This window comes from Nipponia nippon, unplaced genomic scaffold, assembly GCF_047370975.1.
Source record: "Nipponia nippon isolate SJK-2023a ecotype South Korea unplaced genomic scaffold, ASM4737097v1 scaffold_7, whole genome shotgun sequence".
NCBI lineage: Eukaryota > Metazoa > Chordata > Aves > Pelecaniformes > Threskiornithidae > Nipponia > Nipponia nippon.
This window is the reverse complement of record NW_028262391.1, coordinates 6,760,652-6,767,375: the sequence shown is the minus strand read 5'-3', so window position 1 is coordinate 6,767,375 and position 6,724 is coordinate 6,760,652. Positions and strand designations below refer to the sequence as shown.

General features: G+C 37.9%; 1 long non-coding RNA gene across 1 annotated transcript; it reads left to right on the top strand.

Moving 5' to 3' along the window:
• The first annotated feature begins 3,060 nt into the window (after nt 1-3,060).
• On the top strand, nt 3,061-6,415 carry LOC148050776 (uncharacterized). The gene is made up of 3 exons (XR_015700774.1): nt 3,061-3,142; nt 4,853-5,063; nt 6,236-6,415. It is a non-coding gene; the product is annotated as an uncharacterized LOC148050776 (long non-coding RNA).
• Nucleotides 6,416-6,724: the final 309 nt, after the last annotated feature.

Below are 6,724 nucleotides of genomic sequence, written 5' to 3'. Positions count from 1 at the left end.
ATGGTAAATCTAATGCTGGCAATGCGGTGATACCTGCAGAAAAGAAGTGCTTGTAAGACAAATTCTGATACATTCTGTTTGACAATGCAATATGAGATAGGAAAGGGAATGGTCTCTCTCACACTGGCAGTGATAACCAAGTGCAGCCCTTTCCATGCAATCAATCATGGCACGATCAACCAGAGTACAAGACAAAATAGGTTCTCTGAAAAAAAGTTATATATGAATTCTTCATTACAGAGCTGTATCTATACCAGTCACATTATAGATTTCCATTACAGCTTAATGTACATGGCTAGAAGGGAAGTCAGAGTAAAACAGAGCTTGCAGGTCACAAGCTGAAGGCGCCTAAGAGGACTGTGGTGTGGTCAATACTGCAGAGGAGGAAGAGGCTGGGGAAGACAGGGAGGAATGACTATTTCTGGGTGAATGGAGTCAAGTAAAGAACTGAAAAGTGAGTTTTTAAGTGATCACCAGCCCTGTTCCCAGCCAGGAACTACTTCTAGCTGTCCCAGCAGTTGTAGCAATGAGAGCAAATACAGGGCCGAAGGAAATGCCCCAGGGATAAGCCGCCTTCTGGACAGGGACCAGCACAAGACCTCACCAATGGATGGATGAAACAGGCCAGCAGATTCGTTCCTTTATATGTACAAAACCTGGACAAAACATCAAAAGTAACAGAAGAGGGATTTCTGTAAGCAGTATTATTTTTTTAATTAATGTAAACCCTTAGAAAACTTTATAAAATGTGTGTATCTATAACGCTAGGAAAGCTATAATAATCAGGAAAACATATTTTCTATTACTATAAAATTAAGGCAGATATCTAATGTTCATCTCCACATGTTAAATATATCTTTTCTGTCACTGTAATGCTGATCAGAGCACCAAGAGAATTTTATAGGATTTATTAAAATGTTATGTTCCAACACAGATCAGTGTTTTGGCATTTGGGGGAAATCTCTCCCTGTGAATCTCCCATGCCACATTCCCACTCTTAAATGAATCTCTCTCATAGAGAAAGGAGATGCTGCCTCCCAAAATGTTTAATGGTAAAGAGAAATTTGTAGCTCTGCAAAGAGAAGGAAGCAGAGAGCTGGACCATGGAGTTCAAACAGTGATTATAGAGCCCTAGCAGGCATAAACAGCGGGATGGGAATATGCTGACAACCTTGAAAGAAAAGACTTTGCTTTTATGAGGTCAGCTGAAGCCATTTTGCTCTTTATGGGTTTGAATGATCTAAGGGAGGATTTTGGAAGAGCAAAGATTGCCTCATGGTGTTCATTATCCCTTGATCTGCACAAAATGTTCCTATTCATATCAGTGACAATTTCCTTGGCAGGTTTCTCGCCCATGCTCTTCCGCGGGCTGTCGGCGCGCAGCCCCAGTGAGCCCGGTGGCCCAAGCCCCCTTGGCTGGCTCCTTCTGCTCCGATTTAACCGGTGTACGCTGAGATCTGTGAGCTGCAGAAGATCAAATAAGCTATTTTTGTATTTATGCTATTATTATGGATGTTATCAGAGACCCAGGAGGTCCTCACAAGTCTCCCAATTTGATTTTATGGTAATCTTTTCTAAATGATAATTTATGTGAGAAGTTCTTTATCCGTGCCAGTAATAAAGCATTGGCACCACATGCTCCTCTACTACATTTGCCCAGAGAGATCAGGCTCAGAGTGGTTTCCTGGGGAAACCATGGAGACAATTTATAGTTTCCAAATTTGTGAGAGAAGCATTTTGCCCTCAAGTGCAATGCATTCATTATTAAAAATGAACTGCAAAGGTTCTGCTCGCATGGAAACGTTCCTTTTAGTATCACAAATAAAATGGGGTGGGAGGGGGGCACTATACTGTAATTCCCAAATATAATTATTATTATACTTCAGAATAATTTGGGATACAAATCAGGTCCTAAATAGTCAAAACTGCAAACTTGCCACCTCTTCTGTCAGAGAAAATATCATTATAGGTCTTTTAAAAGTTGGCAGAAGTCCTGATGTTCTAAATCTCCTTTTGCACCTCTAGGTAACCTAAAAAAAAAAAAAAAATCCTTGTATTATGTAGCATCTCATACTTAATTTTAGTACAAAAATGAACTTTTGGGAAAGGTCTACAAATTTGGTTAAGCCACTTCTTTTATTATGTTCAGAATAAGGAAAACACATTCCATTTATATTTGACAGAGGTTATTTTAGGGATTCCAATAACCCAAAAAATGGGCAATTTTTACACTATCTAGGTTGTACTACATTTAGACCATTTTCTTCTTGTGGGTGAATGACTATGATGGATTTGAAACTAAAAATAGTTGCACAATAACTATAATAATACAAAAATTATTACAGGACCCTGACATGGATCTTTCTAGCCGTTGACTGTACCTTATATCTATAATTGTGGAGGAAGATGTTTCAAAGGACTAATGCCAAGTCCCACTGGTTTTAAACTCCATGGGCACGGAAAGCCCTCGCTGCAGTAAAAGGACAGTCAGTTTTCAGCCCAGCTGAAAACTTTTCTGCTTCACCTGAATTATTACTTCATACTTTGAGATGTTGCTTAGCCTAAATTGTACCCTGATTTTTGTTTTTCTGTGCACACGTTTAAAAATTCTGTATTTTGAATAGAGGTAAATGACCCATATGGATTAAAAACCTCATAAACAAAAATCAAAATGCTTTTTATTGTCTTGTAATCAATATCACCTGTCTGTTAATATTAGGTACAGCTTCTTGTACAGGAATTCTCTGACCCAGAAATTGCTGGAGGCTGGGAGTTTATTCTATACAAGTTTAATGATAAAGCTATTTACATTTTTTCATTGGTATCTGCTAGTAGCCACATGGCTAGATGGCTCATTCAGTCTGAGCCAATGTAACCTTTTTCTTGTAATAGTATCCCTTTGTATGATCTGTTTTTCTTAATGTGCAGGCATTAAATTTGATTCTGGATAATTTTAGCACATTTATATTTATGAAAAAATATATATGCATATGAAATTTTGCTATAAGTGAAATATGAAATTGCATTCTTCAGATAACCATGGCCCATTTTTTTTGTAGAGAAAGTGTTGCTTTACACTATGAAGAGCATTTCTTTGGCAAAATTTTATAAATTTCTCTCTCATTTCCAAGAGAAGAATAAGGTAAGTGGGCAAAATATTACGGGACCTTCCAGTAATGAAATTGTTTTTCCTCTTCTACTCAGCCTTATTAGCGTTAAGCCCTACAGTGCACCTCTCCAATTGCCAGATTGATTGAATAATGCAAAACTTGATACAAACACTGTACAGTGCATTATCTAGCTCTTACATTTCTAATTCCTGAAATTAGAACTGCCCTGTTTATTGCTTAGTTTGGAATGGCCGTGACTTAACACTGTAAGGAACAACTGGATAAAATATCTGAAATGTGGACAAACAGGAATCAAAATTCCTCCATATACTAGGTTTTCTATGAGAATGTACTGGTGTACCTTGCAATATATCTCCTGCACCCAGATGGCAGTAACATGCTCTTTATAATAGAGGACAGTGCTTTGGCTAGGAGGTTCAACATTTGCACGTATGTTTATTATGATTATTCAAACCACTTAAAAAAACAAACACCACCCACAAACTAATAATTGTAAGGCAGCTTAATGATCTTGTAAAGGCTCGGCTAAATACAGCTGTATATTTTCCTACCACAAAAATCTATACAGAAGTGGAATAGTTTTATAAGGCCGATTTATTTTTTTAAAGAGGAGGATGTACTTTAATGTTTAGGGCGGTAATATATCCTTGTGGGATTTAGGTTCAGTTATCTGCTTTTCAGGAGGATTTCTTATATCTTCTCAAGTAATTTAGCTCATATCCACATTGAGCTCATGTCTATTTAGTTATGCAGACCTTGATCTTAGTGGCCGGTGTAGTTGCCTAGGCAAGGACAAAGGTATTGTTGAGCCTTAAATGTGCTGAGTATCAACTAAATACTGGTTGTGTCAGTAGGATCCTGACATTTGGGACATGTTTAAATAGCTTCTAATGGAAATCTGAAGTTCTGTGTTGACTATATAGTATAAACTATAGGAAAATTCCTTGCTGTTGGCTGCTCTGTAACATGAAACTAGGTAACGCGTTGTTTGGTTTACAAAACCATTTCCAGGGGGGCTGGCTGCTGGCTATCGGATCAACTATTAATGTTATGTGCACATAAATTCTCTGAAGATAAAAAGATCCTGAGTTGTCTGCTTTGGGAGCCAATTTGACTCTGAGCCCAATATCATGTTGACCAACCCTTTAAAATTCAGCTGTCTTTGTGTATTTTAATACATTTTCAGAGTATAAAGAAATGATTGTTGTTCCCTGCTGCAGACTGATTTACAATGGTCATTTTAGGTAACCGTAAATGTATGCTAAAACTCCTTAAAAAAAACCCAAACGTATATTGTGCCAGTTCAATTAGATGCTTCTAAAATTGAAGTATAGGATATTCTCTTTCTTATGTTCAGCTCCAAACTCACCAAAATTACTTTTAAAAAATCTGAATGTTACTGCTTGAATATTACACTTTCCCAACAGGAACATAATGAAGATTCAAGAATAATTTGGACAAGGCAGTAAGAAGCTTAAAAAGGATGTGTAAGATGGGTAAAAATGATCAAAGCAGACTTTTTTTCTTAGCTATCATAGACAGTCTGTAAGCACGGTCTTCCTAGCAAGAAATTATGCAACACGGGTGTTAGGTGCACGGACTGAGAAACCATATCAGAAATGTTACCTCCTGCTACCATGCTGTGATTCATGGCAGAGCTGGTCAGCGCTAAGTATTATCGACAAGGGGCGTAATGGCTTTTTCTCCTCTCTGGCTGATAGGGTCCTTTAGGGTGTGGAGAGACCCTCTGCAACAGGGCAGTGAGATGCCTTCCTCCCTCCCACCGTTGCAGTGGACACAACAACACAAGTTTGCTTGAGCTTTGCATGCAAGCAAAGCATGATTTTGAGCACCAGAGAGGTCCAGAGCATTACAGACAGAGGGATGCCCTGTATTTCTTTTCAAATTAATGACCCAAATATTGATATGAAGGTGAGCTCTTTCCTACATACTCTTATTGTATTATGGTATAATAACTGTGTTTACTTTGCATTCATATTTTATTTATGTTCCTACCCTTCTTATCTACTAAACTTTCATCTCATTGTATAATTTTTTTAAGATTTAAAAGTATGAGTGACAAGGAGATGGATAAGGGGTGTAAGATGTCTGAGGCTTAGTTTGCCCTGTTGCATCTGAACTTTTGCAAGAGGAACTGCTCCTTATGGGATGGTGCCAGGGTCTGCGCTGTTGCAGATGGCATGAGGTAGCTGGAAGGAGTGAGGAAGGGCAGCTCCTATTCCTTCATCTGGTCAGACAAGAAAATCACTTCATCGTGAAGTGAGTTATCTCACCTGCTAAAGGTTTAAAAAGTTTCAAGGCCACTATTAAAAAAACAGAAGCATAAGTAACAAAGGCATATTTGGAGAGCAGCACTGAGATGATCAATCATTGATGACAAATCCAAGTTTTCATGTTAGGATGTGCAAAAACGCATTGTAGACATCTGTTCTGTGTGCAAAATGAATAGCAAACACTTATTTTCTCAGCTCTTTTCAAATGAGTAATCTACTAGAAATTGAGCTGAATTACATGGAGTATAGTCATTTTAGTATACATAATCTGGAAAAGAATAGATCTCTAAACAGATGAATTCATAAATTATGTATTTTTGACATTTAGATACATCACAGGGACCCTATAAATCAGGCTCTTTTTGAAGTTATAGTGCACGCAAAACACTTTCAGACTTGCTGATATTATTAAACCAACATGTCTTGCATTGCACCACTGAAAACCACACTCCAAAGCTTCATCCCGCCACACTGCCCTTAACATCATTTACCTTTAGGCAGACTTTCAGACAGGCACCTATCAACCCAACCTCCTGCTGTCGCTAAAGCATTTTACTGTTGAATTATTGTTATAAGCCAGCATTCCTAGTTAAGTCTCCTATTTTTAGACCTTTAAGTTCGGTGTATATTCGGTAGTCAGAATAGTTCTCTCTATATGGAAACTATATATAGTTTAGTCACTATATATATTCTTATATTCTCTCTGTATATTTATATACAGTTTATGTAGATATTCTCTCTATATATAAACTATTTTTATAAGTGTTATATGTTTATATATCTATGTAGAAATATGTAACTTTTATATAGATGTTATTTTTATATAAAGGTATGAAGGCAAAGATCAATGCTATGGCTCTCAGGAAGAATGGTCTCGGCTCCCAGCCAGAAGCCTCAGAAGCCACCTGTGACCCATGGTCAGGCACATCTGGCAACACACTCACCTGGCACACGCAGGATCCAGCCGGTCTTTGAGTCTTCATGTCCATACAAAAGGCAAGTCTGGTCCTGGGGATGATTTCAACCAGTTCAGGATTTATACAGTTTTCATTAAAGGTCTGAGTGCGATGGAGATTTGATTTCCTTTCCTGCAGCCATCTGCAAGACTTGTGAGAACAGCTGCTCCTGCAGCGGGTGCCAACTCCGAGATTTCCTGGGAGAAAAGCTAACAAGGTTTTAGGAGGTCTGTCTTTTAGCTCAACCAAGGCTGTCATTGGATATTCCTGGTTTTACTTTATTAAACAGATACTATATTTATTACAAATCAGTAGATAAACACCTGGAACAAAATATCTTCCT